The sequence below is a fragment of the Symphalangus syndactylus genome, chromosome 15, assembly GCF_028878055.3.
Source record: "Symphalangus syndactylus isolate Jambi chromosome 15, NHGRI_mSymSyn1-v2.1_pri, whole genome shotgun sequence".
Classification (NCBI taxonomy): Eukaryota; Metazoa; Chordata; class Mammalia; order Primates; family Hylobatidae; genus Symphalangus; species Symphalangus syndactylus.
Window position 1 is genome coordinate 70848043 of NC_072437.2, and position 16433 is coordinate 70864475.

General features: G+C 40.5%; 1 long non-coding RNA gene across 2 annotated transcripts; it reads right to left on the reverse strand.

Annotated features, from left to right (window-relative positions):
- Positions 1–405: 405 nt before the first annotated feature.
- LOC129463879 (uncharacterized) lies at positions 406–15984 on the reverse strand. Of its 2 annotated transcripts, XR_010115941.1 has the most exons (5): positions 15522–15984; positions 12206–12413; positions 5285–5449; positions 4595–4712; positions 406–483 (listed from the first exon to the last, which is right to left on the reverse strand). It is a non-coding gene; the product is annotated as an uncharacterized lncRNA (long non-coding RNA). The 2 variants fall into 2 exon arrangements; XR_008651325.2 differs by lacking the exon at positions 406–483 and having other exon boundaries at positions 4287–4712; positions 15522–15981.
- Positions 15985–16433: the final 449 nt, after the last annotated feature.

Sequence of the window (16433 nt, forward strand, 5' to 3'; positions counted from 1 at the left end):
CGAATATATGTTTTGCGAGTCGCGGCGCTGAATTAATAGTCTCCTCTTTGAGATGCTGCTTTCTCTCTGATGGTTAATCCTAAGGTCAATTAATCATTACTGACTGACATGGGGAAAGGAGGTGCACTGGCTTGGGGCTCAGTGACTTCAGTCCTTGAATTTCGACAAACATGATTTTTCAAAGAATAGGATAGGAATTTCTTGACTGCGATTTAATGAGAACAAAATATATTTAGGTGGTAAAAAGAGATTATGCCTATTTCTTTCATGTAAGGCTTGTACAAAGTCTCCTCACTTTATTATGCACTAAGTGATTGCTTTTATGCATTTTCTCTGACAAAGTGCTGGCCATGACTTTACATACACATTGCATTACTTGCCTGCATCTCTGCTATCATGTTTTCATCAGGTTTAGGCAAACAGTGAAGGCCTCTCTCACCTCATCAAAGATAACTTGGGTTTCTCCGTCCTTAAAATCAATTTCTACAAATACAAAATCACAGATTTAAATTATTTGCATATGAATATGGGAAGTTTTCTGTCAAACTTTTTTTTTAACTGTGGCCTACAGTGAGAAATACATTTTACACTGTGCCCACTATAATTGGGTGTGTATAAAACGAAATCGAATGTTTAACAAACATCACTTATTCTTACTCTATTCATTTTACTCTGATACTTTCTTTTTTTTCCAAGACTTAATTTTTTTAAATTTTTTTTTATTTCCATAGGTTTTTTGGGGATCAGGTGGTGTTTGGTTGCATGAATAAGTTATTTACTGGTGATTTCTGAGATTCCCTTACACCCATCAGCTGAGCAGTATACACTGTGCCCAATTTGTAGTCTTTTATCCCTCACCTCCCTCCTATTCTTTCCCGAGTCTCCAGAGTCTATTGTATCATTATTATGCCTTTGCATCCTCATAGCTCAGCTCCTGTTTATGAGTGAGAACATACAATGTTTTGTTTTCCATTCCTGAGTTACTTCACTTAGAATAATGGTCTCCAATTCCATCCAAGTTGCTGCAAATGCTGATTTTATCTGAAAGAAAATTTTAATAAGATATTGATTTGTTGGCCCACAGTTTGAAATTAAATGTGAATGAGAAAACCTGACCACCATCCAGCAAGTATACTATGAGAAAACAATAACTTAAATATTTAAGATAAATGTTTAGTTTTTTGAATTCTAAGAAATTTGGTTTGTATAACTCAAGGCATTACAAAACCGTGAATGTTTACAGGTCTAAGACATTCAGGGTCAATCAGTAGTTCTAATGTTGGGACATAATCAGAAAAATTAAACTCTTTTTTCCCAGAATTTCTAAACCAGTAGGACTCAAGACGAATGTGATCATAGGTATAATAGAGTGTGAATGGAATTTACATTATGTATATATGTAGAAGAGCTGGAAATATACTTGTTGAGTTTTTTTATACAATACCAAATCATATTTCAAAAAGACTTCTTTTTGGTTTTCTTGGAAACTTAGACAAGTTACTTTAGAAAAGTCCTAGGAATTTTTTTCCCTTCACCCAGTCCCTTCTCACTAAAAAGGAATTGCCTTATTGTTGTGAAAATTAAGTCTAGGATCCTGAAAAAAATCAGAATTATTTTTAACCACTCATCTCAAAATTATTAAAAACATGAAAATTACCAGATTTTATTGAACTCAAGCAGCTGATCATTTGGTAAAGCTTGGATAAACTATTTTGCTGGTTTCACTATACCTTTTGAGATACTGTTTCAAAAGAGAAAATATAAAGAATATAGCATAATCCCAATTAGAAGAGTCAGCAGGTGCTGCTTTCTGATGCAGGTGCAGTTCAATCATTATAATTCTAAATTACGAACCCTTTCGAGTCTGGCAGAAGAAAATGAATTGCCAGTGCATTTTCCTTTTTCTGCTTCAATTTTTAAATTATCAGGTACAAAGATGATTTTTTTCTCTTAATCTTTAAAGATGTTTTCTTTTTCTTTTCAAAATTAGTTCTCTGTGTTTCCAGGTGCAGCAGTTTTTCCTGTTAATCTTCGCATGTTATTTGAGCCCATCAGTCCCAGACTTCTCGGACCCTGAGAGAACTTATGGTTCTTGTTCCAGTAGAAGAAAATAGCTAATCATTTGTTTGATTTGACCTGTATGATGTGACATTGAAAAATTGGTTACTAACACTTAAAAGTCTGGGAATTTCATAGAAAAATACAGATTTTTTTTGTTTCTTTTGCACATTCCTGCATAGCAGTAGTCGCACTAGGCTATGATAATACAGGCTTTTCTCAGCAAGGAATGGGCTTGCTGGCTTAATGACATTACAATCACTCCATTTTCTTTCATATTCCCCCTGCTTCACTCATTTTCATTGCTTGTCTTAGACCTGTAAACAAGGTTTTGTAATGCCTTGAGTTATACAAACCAAATTTCTTAGAATTTAAAAAATTAAACATTTATCTTAATATTTTAGTTACTGTTTTCTCATAGTATACTTGCTGGATGGTGGTCAAGTTTTCTCATTCACATTTTATCTTTTCCTGTCACTTTAGACTTTCTTAGCAGGCGAAAAAGTTCAACTTTTTTATATATTTAATTTTGTTCTTTTTTTTTTTTTTTGCAAAGAAATGACTTTAGTGTGAACCTTAAAAGGAGAAATTAGAAAATGTTTTAGAAAAAAATTCTTAAAATTTTTAGTATAAATATTATAAAAAGCATGTTGATATTTATGGGATAAAAGAGACCAACAGGTTTATTTAACATTTTAACTTTTTTCTGACTTTATTTTTCAGTTTACTACATAGCTATAATTTTGTTGTTTTTGCGAAAAGAATCATTTTACTTCCAAGAAAAACATTTTTTGTTAAAGGCCATTATATCAATATTTAGAAGATTCTTGTTTCATGTAAAATCTGCTCATTATAGAAAGACATTTAATATTTTACAATTAAGTAGCTAATCAGTTTTGTTTTCTCTTCTCTTGGATTATATGTGATTTATTTCAAATATATATTATGCTTTACATAGAGAATAATCTGGGGACAACTTTGAAGCTCTAGAGTAGTTCATCAAATTATAACCATTATATGGAAGAAAATACAAGCTCCTTTGTAGAAGATGCTGCTTTTTATATTGCCTCACTAACTTTGTTACTGATTCAGTGATACCTATCACTTGTTTTCTCAGCTTTGTTTGTAAATTAGAAAAAAGTGAATGCCTGAAGTGCTAAGATCATCAAGAACTAATGACTCTTGATAGTGAGAGGTAGGAAAGTAGAAACACAGTGAACAATTAGACTCCAAATAATTCATAAATGTAATTTTGGACACAAAGTTATGTTTATTCTGTAAGCAAATAATTCAGAGAGACAGCAAGTGAGAGAAGAACTGACTTGTTTTAATTACTGACAGAAGAAAATGGTAGGCTGAGTTTGGTGGTTCATGCCTATAATCCCAGCTCTTTGGGAGGCCAACGTGGGCAGATCACTTGAGACCAGGAGTTTCAAACCAGCTTGGCCAACATGGTGAAATCCTGTCTCTACCAAAAACACAAAAAATTAGCTGGGCATGGTGGCACGTGCCTGTAGTCACAGCTTCTTGGGAGGATGAGGTGGGAAGATTGCTTGAACCCAGGACACGGAGATTGCAGTGAGCTGAGGTTGTACCACTGCACTCTAGCCTGGCCAACAGAGCAAGAATGTCTCAAAAAAAAAAAAAAAAAAAAAAGAAAGAAAGAAAAAAGGAAATGGTGAAATGGCCCAACATTTGCAAAAAGAGAGGGATGAAAGACATCTATAAGTGGCTCCCAAATCCCAGAGAATTCATGGTCTGTGCGGTTAATATTTGGCCATACTTTTACTGTCCTTTGTTACCACAACATTCCCTAGGTTTAGATTTAGATTGCTGGTGTTCTCTAAACTAAAATAGATTATCTCAGCTATCATGCATATTGCAATGACATAGAAAAATATAGCCAATTATTTAATCTGATAACTGCAATGAAGATAAAACCAATAGAAAGTGAACTCGAAACAGAAGGTCATCTAGCACATTTACTCACAATTTCTCTGAGTCCTAACACATATACCCTGTAAGTCAAAAAGAAAAAATTCTTGGAAATAAATTCCATTGTTTTTGTTTTACTGAAGAAAATAAATTTAAAAGAATATGTCTATATTTTAGTTGAAACATCTCAGAAACAGTCAAATCCTGTTTGTTCTCACTTATAAGTGATAGCTAAATAATGTGTACAACATGAACTTCGAGTGTGGAATGATAAACACTGAAGACTTGGGAGGCTGGGAGAGTGGCAGAGGGTGGGTATTGAGACATTTTTTAATGGGTACAATGTACATTATTCGAATGATGGATGTACTAAAAGAGGAGACTTCATCACTACACAATATAACAAAATTGCACTTGTACCCCTTAAACTTATACCCCCCAACAAAGAGGGTGCCTTTTTTTTTTCAGTTGGATGTTTCTCTTCTTTTCCTCAAGGGCACTGGCACTAGCACACAGAGTTGGCAGGATCCATCGGGAGACAGGCCCTGGGAGCCCCACAGATTCTCCACAGGTGGCCAAGCCATCCTTGGTGTGGACTCACGATGGAAACCTTGGAAGTGTCTCCTTGGTGAATCACTGGAATTCTTATAGCCACTGACTTTCCGGGTTCTTTGGGTTCAGTGACGTTAAACTGGTTTCTCCAAGTTTAATAAGAGTCTCTAAAATGGTGGAAAACACAGACAAATGAAATTGTTAGTAAGGGGAATGCTTTTCCCCCTTTTCTAGTGTTTGTTTCCATGTGGGAGGGGCTTAAGGACTATTACACTCCTGGCTTCCGTCTCCTCACTCAAAATTAGGGTGTGTGTGGAAGGAAAAGCTGGCATGTGTTGCCCAGCTCCTTCCTGGGACTTAACCAGCCCCCAGAGAGCATGTGCTTCCAGCTGTCCCTATGTGCCATAAAGTACATGTGAACAGGCCACTGAAGGTGGGTGGGGAGGGAGGAAACTGTTGCTACCCCTGTACCCAAGGGTGTGTATAGAGGAGAGGGCAGGTATGGATGTTTGGGATTCACTGTTGAGATATAAGCCATATTCTCCAACATCAACTTTATCAGTTTTAATGGTTTATTCTGTTTCCCATTTGCTTTGTCTCTTTCCTATTTCTCAATTGCTTAAAAACCCTAGTCAGAAGGCAGGGGAGGTGGGGGGATTTTTCTGAACCCCTTAAAACCTGGATTTGGATGGATTTCGGTTCCCAACTTACAGTGGAAGCACAAAAAATGACTTCTTACTATCAGCATCATCTCGGATCCTTATGAGAGTTTCTTTTTGTTCACCAACTGCAGCCCCAAAGGGACAGTTGCTTCGTGGAGTGTCGAGTACCAGGCAGAGCTCCTCTACCTCCTCATAGAGCACATCGTCCATGAGCTCAAGGACGCAGGGCTTTCCAATCTCACCTGGAAGAATAACGTCGGCAGGTCAGTCACATCCCATGGGGATATATCTACAACTAGAATGTGAGCACCTTAAGGGCGAAGATGTTGATTTTTCCTTCCGTATCACTGGAAGAAATAGAGTTTGGCATGTAATAAACCTTTAGTAGATATTTGCCGAATAAGTGAACAAATGTTTGAATATGTACAATGACTAGCCCTTATTTGTATGGGGAATTTATTTAATATCTGTCTTTAAGCTCTGCCACTCATCTTAGAAAATAAGGGAAAAAAAGCAAATACCAATTTTGTTTATGAATTTCTAGCATTACATTCAGAAAGCAAGATTAGTAGCCTTGCACTGGTTGGTCATTGTTAATTTGATCTCAATACTAGTTTCTAATATTATTAACTTTTGCCTTAGTAAACAAATCATTGCACTAAGAACCCTGCCTTATGTTTAATTCCCAGCACAGTGTTTTCTATGTGGGCCTACTGTGCTCCGAATTGTGTCTTTGGAGATTTGACAAGATGTGTCTTTAAAAACTGCTCTTAGTTAATACATGTGCAATTCAGTGAAAGAAAGCCACACGTCGTACATTCTTTGTGTGCTATGTGTTGCTTATAACCTTTAGGGCTGCATATGCACATCTTCTTGGAGGCACTAACGTGGCTTCGAAAATTTTTTTCCCAAGCCTGTACAAAATGCGCTTTTGAAAAGTGATCAATGTCAAAACATCTTGAATTCAGTGAAAGAAAACAGGACACCATCTGGGTTTTTGGCACAAAGCTTGTATTTACCTTTTAAGACTAAATACATTTTCTTTATGGGCCTACTATGCTCAGAATTGTGTTTTCTGAGGTTTGACAGGATGTGTCTTTGAAAACTGCTCTTAGTCAATACATGTTGAATTCAGTGAAAGAACACGGCAAATAATAAATTATTTGTGTGCCATATCTTGCTTTTAGCATTTGAAATACTTTATTGTGAGCTTGTGCAAAATGTGTTTTTAAAAAGCGATCAATGTCAAAATATGTTGAATTCAGTGAAAGAAAAGACCATGGCATCTAGGATTTTGGCACAAAGCTGGTGTTTACCTTTCAGGGCTAGATGTTCACATTTTCCTTGTAGGCCTACCGAAGAGCCAGGCCTGCATGAGTATGCTCAGACGGTTGCAAAGCGGTTCCACTCTCTCACCTTGGGGTTCACTCCCATTCCCACTACGTCCCCTGTCAGCAGGAAGAAGCCAGAGCCATCGACGGCCTTTTCCCATCTTCATAACCTGCACCTTAAGATTAAGGTGTTATAAAACCCAAAGGGAGGGATTGAAACTGCCTTTGCGAAATTATGACTGAGACAGTGAAAGAGATCTAACCTAGCTGACTCCACCTTGCTTGTAACCTCCTTGTTCATTCCTGGGTGTAGGCTGAACTAATGTTGGCAGAAACTTAGTTTATAGTTTAAACAAAGATGGTAACAGCCCTTTCCCGAAGCAGACCTCTTTCTTGCCTGGGAACTAGATTGTCTTTCTAGGACTAACATTAGCCACAAGATTAGAAATTGTGCTTTAGGAGTCATGCAGCTGGAGGCTACAAGATTCTGACCCTCCCTAAACTGCTCCTAAGAGCAGTGCTTAAGATATTTTGCAGACCCTGCACTTGATGGATCAGCTGGCCCCATCAGATCAAAACACTGGCTCATCTGATCTTGTGGCCCCCACCCAGGAACGGATTGAATGCAAGAAGACAGCTTTTATTCCCTATGATTTCAGCTCTGACCAGTCAGCACTCCTGGCTCACTGGCTTCCCCCAACCCACCAAGTTGTCCTTAAAAACTCTGCTCCCCAAGTGCTCAAGGAGACTGATTTGAGTAATAATAAAACTCCAGTCTCTCACACACACAAAAAAGTTTCTCTTATTTAACTTCCAATTTCTCTCTTTTTAGTTTGTAGCAGAATTCTTTTTTTTATATTATTATACTGTAAGTTTTAGGGTACATGTGCACAATGTGCAGGTTAGTTAGATATGCATTCATGTGCCATGTTGGTGTGCTGCACCCACCAACTCGTCATTTAACATTAGGTATATCTCCTAATGCTATCCCTCCCCCCTCCCCCAACCCCACAACAGGCCCTGGTGTGTGATGTTCCCCTTCCTGTGTCCATGTGTTCTCATTGTTCAATTCCCACCTATGAGTGAGAACATGCGGTGTTTGGTGTTTTGTCCTTGTGATAGTTTGCTGAGAATGATGGTTTCCAGCTTCATCCATGTCCCTACAAAGGACATGAACTCATCTTTTTTATGGCTGCATAGTATTCCATGGTGCATATGTGCCACATTTTCTTAATCCAGTCTATCGTTGTTGGACATTTGGGTTGGTTCCAAGTCTTTGCTATTGTGAATAGTGCCGCAATAAACATACGTGTGCATGTGTCTTTATAGCAGCATGATTTATAGTCCTTTGGGTATATACCCAGTAATGGGATGGCTGGGTCAAATGGTATTTCTAGTTCTAGATCCCTGAGGAATTGCCACACTGACTTTCACAATGGTTGAACTAGTTTACAGTCTTAATCCTATGTATTTTTGCAATTTGTTTCCATCAATATTTTTTAAATATGTTTCTTAGTTTACTTTGTTTTTGACTGAGATAATTGCTACATTTGATGATTTTTCATAACCCAGTCTTTAATGATTTTAAATTAATTGCTGCTAAATAAAACACCTTTTGCAGGACCCAGCTGTCAGTGCTATTGTTACTGACCACAAGTTCTTGACCCTCCTGTAATACAAAGTGACATGAGCCCGGAGAAAGTTTCCTAGATAAAGCTTTTATTTAGGGGCTTAGGTTCAAACATAAGGGAGGCAGCACAAGAGAGAATTCTCTGGCTGGCTCCCTGAAGAGAGTCAGATGGAGAGTGGGGTTTTTTTTGTTTGTTCGTTTTTGTGTTTTTGACAAGGTTTGGAACTCTGTTGCCCAGGCTGGAGTGCAGTGGCACGATCTTGGCTCACGGTAACCTCCCGGGCTCAAGCCATCCTCGCACCTCAGTCTCCTGACTTGCTGGGACTAGCATGCACAACCATGACAGGCTAATTTTTGTATTTTTTGTGGAGATGGAATTGTGCCATGTTGCCCAGACTGGCCTCAGACCGCTCAAAGTGCTGGGATTACAGGCATGAGCCACCACACCCAGCTCAGTATATTCTTAATTAAATTTCAGTAATCAGTCATGCCATTATCCCATTGGAAAAGTTAAAACAGAGAGAGACATGATGAACCTTCAGTTTGTAAATGAGTATTTTTCCATTATCAAGTTGAGATGACCAGTGGTGGGCAGTTGGATTTGTGCTTCTCCTGCTGGGTTGCACTGAGGAAAGCACAGCATCAGGCTGGGGTGTTTCCACTAGGAATGCAGCATCTGCATCTGCTCAGGAGGAAACACAGGGCAGACCCAGTTTGGAAGTCATTTGCCAAAGTTGTGAAACTGAGGGACAGCTCAAGAACATTCCAGAAAAAAGAAAACTGAATCCAAATAGAGACATTTTTCTCCCAGTTGGGGCAGGTAGTGAATTGAAATGAATCTGTGGATTAGATTGTCAGGTAGAAACCTTCTATTTCCTGATTTAGGAGTTATGTGGTGGTTAGCTGGGAGAGCTTCCTTGCTTTCGGTAAAATACACTGGAGTATCTTGCATGGAGTTGCAGTCACTGCTGGCAATCTAAGAGAAGGGTTAAGTTACACTTTGCACTGCTATTGCAAGATTCCCAGAAGTATGAAATTACTGGAAAGTAAATTATAAACAACCACATCAATACCATGTCCATAAAGCAGAGACAACATCAAACTTCATTACACAAGCCAAGCCCGACCCAAATCAAGGTCAGTGGAAGCTGTGTACCAAGTGCCCTGGTGAGAATCTGGATGCTGTATCAGTATTGCGGCTGACATACTAGTATTGCAGGTGTCATGTCAGTCTTGGAGGTGTCAGTATTACGGGTGTCATGAGTCTTAGGGGTGTCACAGCAGTCTTGGAATGTCATAGCGGTATTGTAGATGTCATATCAGTATTGTGGGTGTTATATCTGTATTGTGGGTGTCATGTCAGTATTGCAGGCATCACATCAGTCTTACAGGTGTCATCAGTATTGCAGGCATCAGATCAGTCTTATGGGCATCATATCAGTATTACGGGTGTCATATGAGTCTTAGGAGTGTCATATGAATCTTGTGGGTGTCATGTCAGTCTTATGGGTGTCATATCTGTATTGCGGACGTCACATCAGTCTTATGGGCATCATAGCCCTCTTGCAGTGTCATCCGTATTGTGGGCATCACATCAGTATTGTGGGTGTCACATCAGTCTTATGGGTGTCACAGCAGTCTTGTTGGTGTCACATCTGTATTATGGTATCACATTTGTGTTGGGGTGTCACATCTGTATTGCACGTGTTATATCAGTCTATGGCTGTCAGGTCCGTATTGTGGGCATCATAGCCTTATGGATGTCATATCAGTATTACAATATGTCACGATATGTCACACCAGTATGACACCTCTTCCGAAAACCCTCACAGACATACCTAGACATAGTGCTTTTACAGCTGTCTGTGTATCCCTTAATCCAGTCATGTTGACACCTAGACTTAACTATCACAGTAATTCATGGCAAAAATTTTAGAATTTTAAAAAATTGTATAATGAAAGCTTGGGCAACATAGCCATACACTGTCCCTACAAAAATATTTTTAACGATTAGCTGGTCATGGTGGCACGCATGTGTAGTTCCAGTTACTCTGGAGGCTGAGGTGTGTGGATCTTTTGAGCCTAGGAGATTGAGGCTGCAGAGCTAGGATCGTTCCACTGCATTCCAGCCTGGGCAATAGTGTGAGGCTCTCTCAAAAAACAATCAGCAGTACTAGTATTCTTATGAATAAATTTAACCACGGTACAAGACTTGAATATGGAAAATGTCAAAACATGGCTGAAATAAATTCAAGAAAGCATGAATAAATGGAAAGACACTTCATGTTCATAAACTAGAAGACTTAATAATTTTTAAGATGGCAGTACTAAAAGCAATCTACAGATTTATTGCAATTCCTGTTAAAATCCCAAAGTCCTTTTGGCAGAAATCCACAAGCTGATCCTAACATTTATATGAAATTTCAAGGGATCCAGAATAGCCAAAATAATGTCAAAAAAATGACCAACTCAGCGGCTCACATTTCCAAATTTCAAATCTTACTACAAAGCAACAGCAATAAAAACAGCATGATGCTGGAGTAAGGACACATGTATAGATCAATGGAACTGAATGTTGAGTCCAGAAATAAACCCATACTGATTTCTTTTTTTTTTTTTTTTTGAGGCAGGGAGACTCACTCTCTCTCCCAGGCTGGAGTACAGTGGCACGTTTATGGCTCACTGCAGCCTCTAACTCCTGGGCTCAAGTGATCCTCCTGCCTCAGCCTACCAAGTAGCTGGGACTACAGGTATGCACCACCACACCTGGCTAATTTTTTTATTTTTTTGTAGAGGTGGGGTCTTGCTATCTTGCCCAGGCTGGCCTCAAACTCCTGGCCTCAAGTGATACTCCCCTCTTGGCCTCCCAAAACATTGAGATGATGGGTGTGTGCCACCGTGTCTGGCCTGTTGATTTTTAAAAGTGGATTTTCTTTTCTTTTCTTTTTTTTGAGGCAGGGATTCACTCTGTTGCCCAGGTTGGAGTGCAGTGGTGTGAACACGACTAACTGCAGCCTCAACCTCCCAGGCTCAAGCAATCCTCCCTCCTCTGTCTCCCAAGTAACTAGGACTACAGACATGAAACACAACACTCAGCTAATTTTTAAATTATTTGTAGAGACAGGGTTTCCTTGAGTTGCCCAGACTGGCCTCAAACTCCTGGGTTCAAGCAAGCCTCCAACCTCAGCCCCTCAAAGTGCTGGGATTACAGGCATGAGCCACCACCTCCAGCCTGGAATCGTTTTCATAATTACATTCTCATGATTGTTGCTAGTGTCTAGAAATACAACAGATTACCATGTGTTGACATTTTGTGCTATAACTTTGCTGAATTTATTCACCAGTTTTAATAATGTTTTGGGGGTTCCTCATGATTTTCTGTACATAAGATAGATTGTGTGGTCTGTGAATGGACAGTTTTACTGCTTCCTTACAGGTAATGAATGCTCTTTACTTCTTTTTCTCTCCTATTTGTTCTGGATGGAATTTCCAGTACAGTGTTGAATACAGTGATGAAAATGAGCATTGGTGCCCTGTTCCTGATCTCAGGAGTAAAGCATTGGGCCCTAACAATGGAGATGGTGCTAGTTACGGGTTTGGCACAAAGGCTGATTGCTGGGTTAAGAAAATTCCTATCCCTAGTTTGTCAAGTGTTTTTATGATGAAATGGTGTTGACTTTGTTGAAAGTACTTCTTGCATCTATGGAGATGAGTATGTGGGTTTCTTCATTCTGTTTATTTGATGTTTATTTGCAGGGATGGCTTTACTATGCAAAACCAGCTTGATTTTCTGAGAAAAGTATTTAGTGATCACAGTGTGTAATTCTTTAAATATGTGCTAGTATCAATTACAATTATTTTGTTGAGCATTATTAATTGTATAATTATACTAGACATTGATCTATACCTTTCTGTTCTTGTGATGTCATGTCCTAGTGTGATTTAGTCTTAAATTGGGGATGGGTTGGTTTAATTCTAATTTAGAGTATTAAGGGTTAGAAGTTTGGAAGATAAAATTTAGCAGAAATGGGACGTACCTGAGGGATTGTAGGGAAGCGTGGGATGAGGTCAGGGTCAGAGTCAGAGTTTAGGGGTGGGTAGCAAGATAGTGCCTGTAGCCTTCACCAACAGTAAATTGTATCAGTCCTTTTAATCTTGCAAATAAGGCAGGCAAAGATATTTCAGTGTTGTTTTAATTGTCACCTCCTTGAGTTTCTTGTTGAGGCTCAAACTCAACAGGAGTGCCTGGGAAGAAATTAGGATGCAGGAAGTGAGAAGACTGGAGTGTAACTTTGCAACAGTGCACCAGCCAGTGGCTGAACTGCAGGGGTTCCCAGCTTATCTTAAATTTTGAGGAAAAATAACAAGTTTTATACTGTTATCACACAAAGAAACTGGACTTTTTCAAATTTATATGGCTAATTTTATATACTTTCGTTATTATATCATGTAACTGAAAGTTTTTATTTTTTTTCCCTGCTTGGGAAGTTGGCAGAGGGCATGTCTTTGCTGGTGAGTCTGCGCCATATAAGACTTTCTGTATACTTTTTCATTCTTGTTTGATTTTAAGATTTTTATATAAACGCATTTTAGTGTCCTAAGATGTCATAAAATTATCTCACATAAAATTTAAAGAAACAGAATTGTTAGAGGATTATGTAGAAGGCAAAAAGAATGTCATTATTGAAAAGATTTTATAAAACATTTATTTTTAAAAAGTGAGATGTTACTACTAGGCTATGCTTCTGACTATCCCTTATCATAAATTTTGTTTTATCCACTTTTGTTCACTGTGAAAATCAGTTATATTATTAACATTATATTTAACAAGTTCCATGTGATACCAATGCAATATTTTGAATTTCTGTTTAACTTTGAGGAAATATATCTTAAAATGGGTAAAACTGATTTGGTCTAAGTTTGACCTGAATCATAAAACAGTGGCAAAAAAATTTTTACCAGGACTTTCAAACTGTCTTCTATTTCCTGTGTGCCTAAGTACATGAATTCATGCACATAATGGGTAAATTTGATGCCCTGTAAGGTGGTGAGAATGTCAAGGTCCCAGTGAATTAAATTATGACACAGAACTGAAGAGCAAATGTCTTGAGGCAAGATGGTGAAGTTGAAGTGTTGTCCTTATCAAATAAGAGTAGAAAGTTTATGGTATTTACGGTTGCTTTGTGAACTGATTATATTCTTTGATCATGTATCAGTTCTTTTATTGTAAAAACACGTGAGTGTTTTATTATTTATGTATGTTAATAAGTTTTCCTATATGGTCAGTCTATCAATATTGTCTTTTGTAACTTCTGTTGCTTTTTCCTTTGAAAAATCTTCTGCCACTCATCCATAAATGTTAATCTATATTTTCTTCTGAAATGTTTATTTGTATAATGGTTTCATTTAAAGGACTAAGCACTTTTATTAGTCTAAAGTGTTTTTTCCTGGTAGTTAGTTTATATTAACACTGTTTTACAAATGAGAAATCAAAACAGTGAAATTCAGAAATACTACAAATCTGTTAAGAAGTGGAATAGGCTTTGGTCTCAGTCAATATACCTTTAATCCCAGGCTGTGCTCTTAGCCATGAGGTTTAGCCCCAATAATCTTTTTATTTGTGAAGTTACAGAGCTGCACTGCAGAATTTCTTCTAAAAATTTTTTTTAAACTTTAAAGTTCAGAGGCACATGTGCAGGTTTGTTATATAGGTAAACTGATGTTATGGGTGTTTGTTGTACACACTGCAGAATTTCAATCTTCAAACTTTAGTTCATTTGAAATATGGCCCGAATACCATGACTATAAAGCTATTATAAAACAAGACTTTTGTGGCTTAAGTTACAGATGCTATACATTTTTCGGATACATTTTTCAGTGACAGAGTAGACAACAATGTTAAGGCTTAATATATAACATTGGGACTAGACATTCATTTTATTTTTCTCTTTACTGAGACTTTACCAATATTCCTGGGCCAGAGAGCATAGCATAAGTAAGATATCAGAGCTATGAAATTCCAAAAGTCCTTAGCATCATCCTAAAGCGCAGACCCCAGGCCGAAGCCCCCAGAGGTGCGCACGCCACTCGCTTGTAACTGCTGGGCTTTGCGTTCCTCGCTTGGCGTGGCGTCGCTTGGCTGGTACTGGCTTGGCCTTCCTGGCTTGGCTTGGTGCTTACTCTTTGGACAGTTTGGAAACTGCATTTCCTGCTTGGAGGTGGTGGCTGAGGTGTTCCATTCGTTAGGAGGCTCCTGAGGCTGTGAAAAGCAGGTGGGGACTAAGGTTTCTAAGAAGCCGACGGCATCTGCCTTGAAGACCTCTGGCTTTGGGAGCAAGATGGGCAAGTGGTGCTGCCGCTGCTTCCCCTGCTGCATCATCCTAAAGCATTCCTGCTCAGCTACTTTACTATCCCTCTCTTTTGGAGTTGATTTTGGTGTATGTGTTGCGGTAGTCATGTCTTCTTATTAGTTGATTTTTTCCTGAGCCGTTTGTTTAATAATTCCTATCGAATCTCATTGGTTTGTATAGCTTCTGCTATGTTAGTAAGTTCTCGGCCTCCACATTGTTTTCCATTGTTACCTAGTCATTTGGCAATCTTTGAAACCATGGAGACCTTCTGGGGCCAGGGATGTGCAGCGATCAACGGGGGGGGGACAAGGTGATTTAGAGAGTGTGTTTTCTTTTTCTCGATTTTTTTTTTTCAAAATTCATTTATAAAGCAAGAGGAGACTTGGCTTAATCCTACAGACAGCAAGAGCCCGTGGGTGTCCCAGGCCCTGCAATCCACGTTTCACCTTTTTTTTTTTTTTTAAGATGTAGGCCAGGCTCAGTGGCTCACGCCTGTAATCCCAGCACTGTGGGAGACCGAAGCGGGTGGATCACCTGAGGTCGGGAGTTTGAGATCAGCCTGGCTAACATCGTGAAACCCCGTCTCTACTAAATATACAAAATTAGCTGGGCGTGTTGGCGCACGCATGTAGCCTGTAATCCCAGCTACTCCAGAGGCTGAGGCAGGAGAATTCGCTTGAACCCAGGAGGCGGAGGTTGCAGTCAGCCTCGTGATCGCTCCAACTGCACTCCATCCTGGGAGACAGAGCGAGACTGCGTCTCCAAAAAAAAAAAAAAAAAAAAAAAAAAAAAAAAAAAGATGGAGTCTCGCTCTGTCGCACAGGCTGGAGTGCAGTGGCTCAATCTCGTCTCACTTCAAGCTTCCCGGGTTCAAGCGACTCTCTTGCCTTAGACTCCCGAGTAGCTGGGGACTACAGGTGTCCGCTACCACACCCAGCTATTTTGTATTTTTAGTAGAAACGGGGTTTCACCATGTTGGTCAGGCTGGCCTCAAACTACCGACCTGAAATGATCCGCCCGCCTCGGCCTCCCAAAGGGTTGAGATTACAGGCGTGAGCCACAGAGCCCGGCCCCACTTTCCACTTTTCTATCAAAGCGCCCAGAGTCCGGGTCAAGCAGCCTGGGGCGGCTGCATGGCAGGAGGGTGGCGGCCCTGCTGTGGGTCCTGCGCCTCAGCACCGCCCGCAGCGGGGAGCCAGGTCTGGCCCCGCAGCTCTGGTAGAGTTCTGGTCCCAGAACCTCCACACCGGGACGCCTTCTGCCTGTCGCCTCCTGCAGGTAGTTCTCCTCGGAGCTCACCGCCTGCCTGCTGAGAGGCGATGGCGGCATCCCCGCCCCTATCGCGCGCCCGAAGCGCAGACCCCAGGCCGAAGCCCAGGCCGTGGCCGAGCCAGGTGGTTGGCCGGGCAGCAGCGGCACCAGGCGGTAACCAACCGCCCAGCCCCGACTTGGTGGCCCCCGAGTGCCCGGCGCCCACGACCCTGTGGTCTGGGCTGGGACCAAGGAAGAGCGGGCCCTCAGGCCGGACGGGTTGCGCACTCGTGGCTCTGATGCTGCCTGGGGCGAACCCTGCCTGCTAATAACGCGGGAATTGCAGCCTCGCTGGCACGCAGAGCCCCTGCCAGAGCGTCTGGGGGCTTTCTCCAGAGGAGGCCTCAGCATTCTCAAGTTCCAGCCGCTCTAGCCCCGTCCTGCGACAAGACAGCTTTCCCACGGGCTGCCTGTCGTTCTCCATGGCCCAAAGGCTGGGCCAACTCCCACGAGGTTTGGCAGAACGCAGGGCCGGTGACAAGCTGTCGCTGACATTGGTGACGCTAGAGCCTTGCACAGGCACGCTCCGTTGCCGTTGACCGGCTCCGAGAGCCGTTGACCACCGGAAGTTGCTGCCACGCGCAGTAAGGCCCCCAGAGGTGCG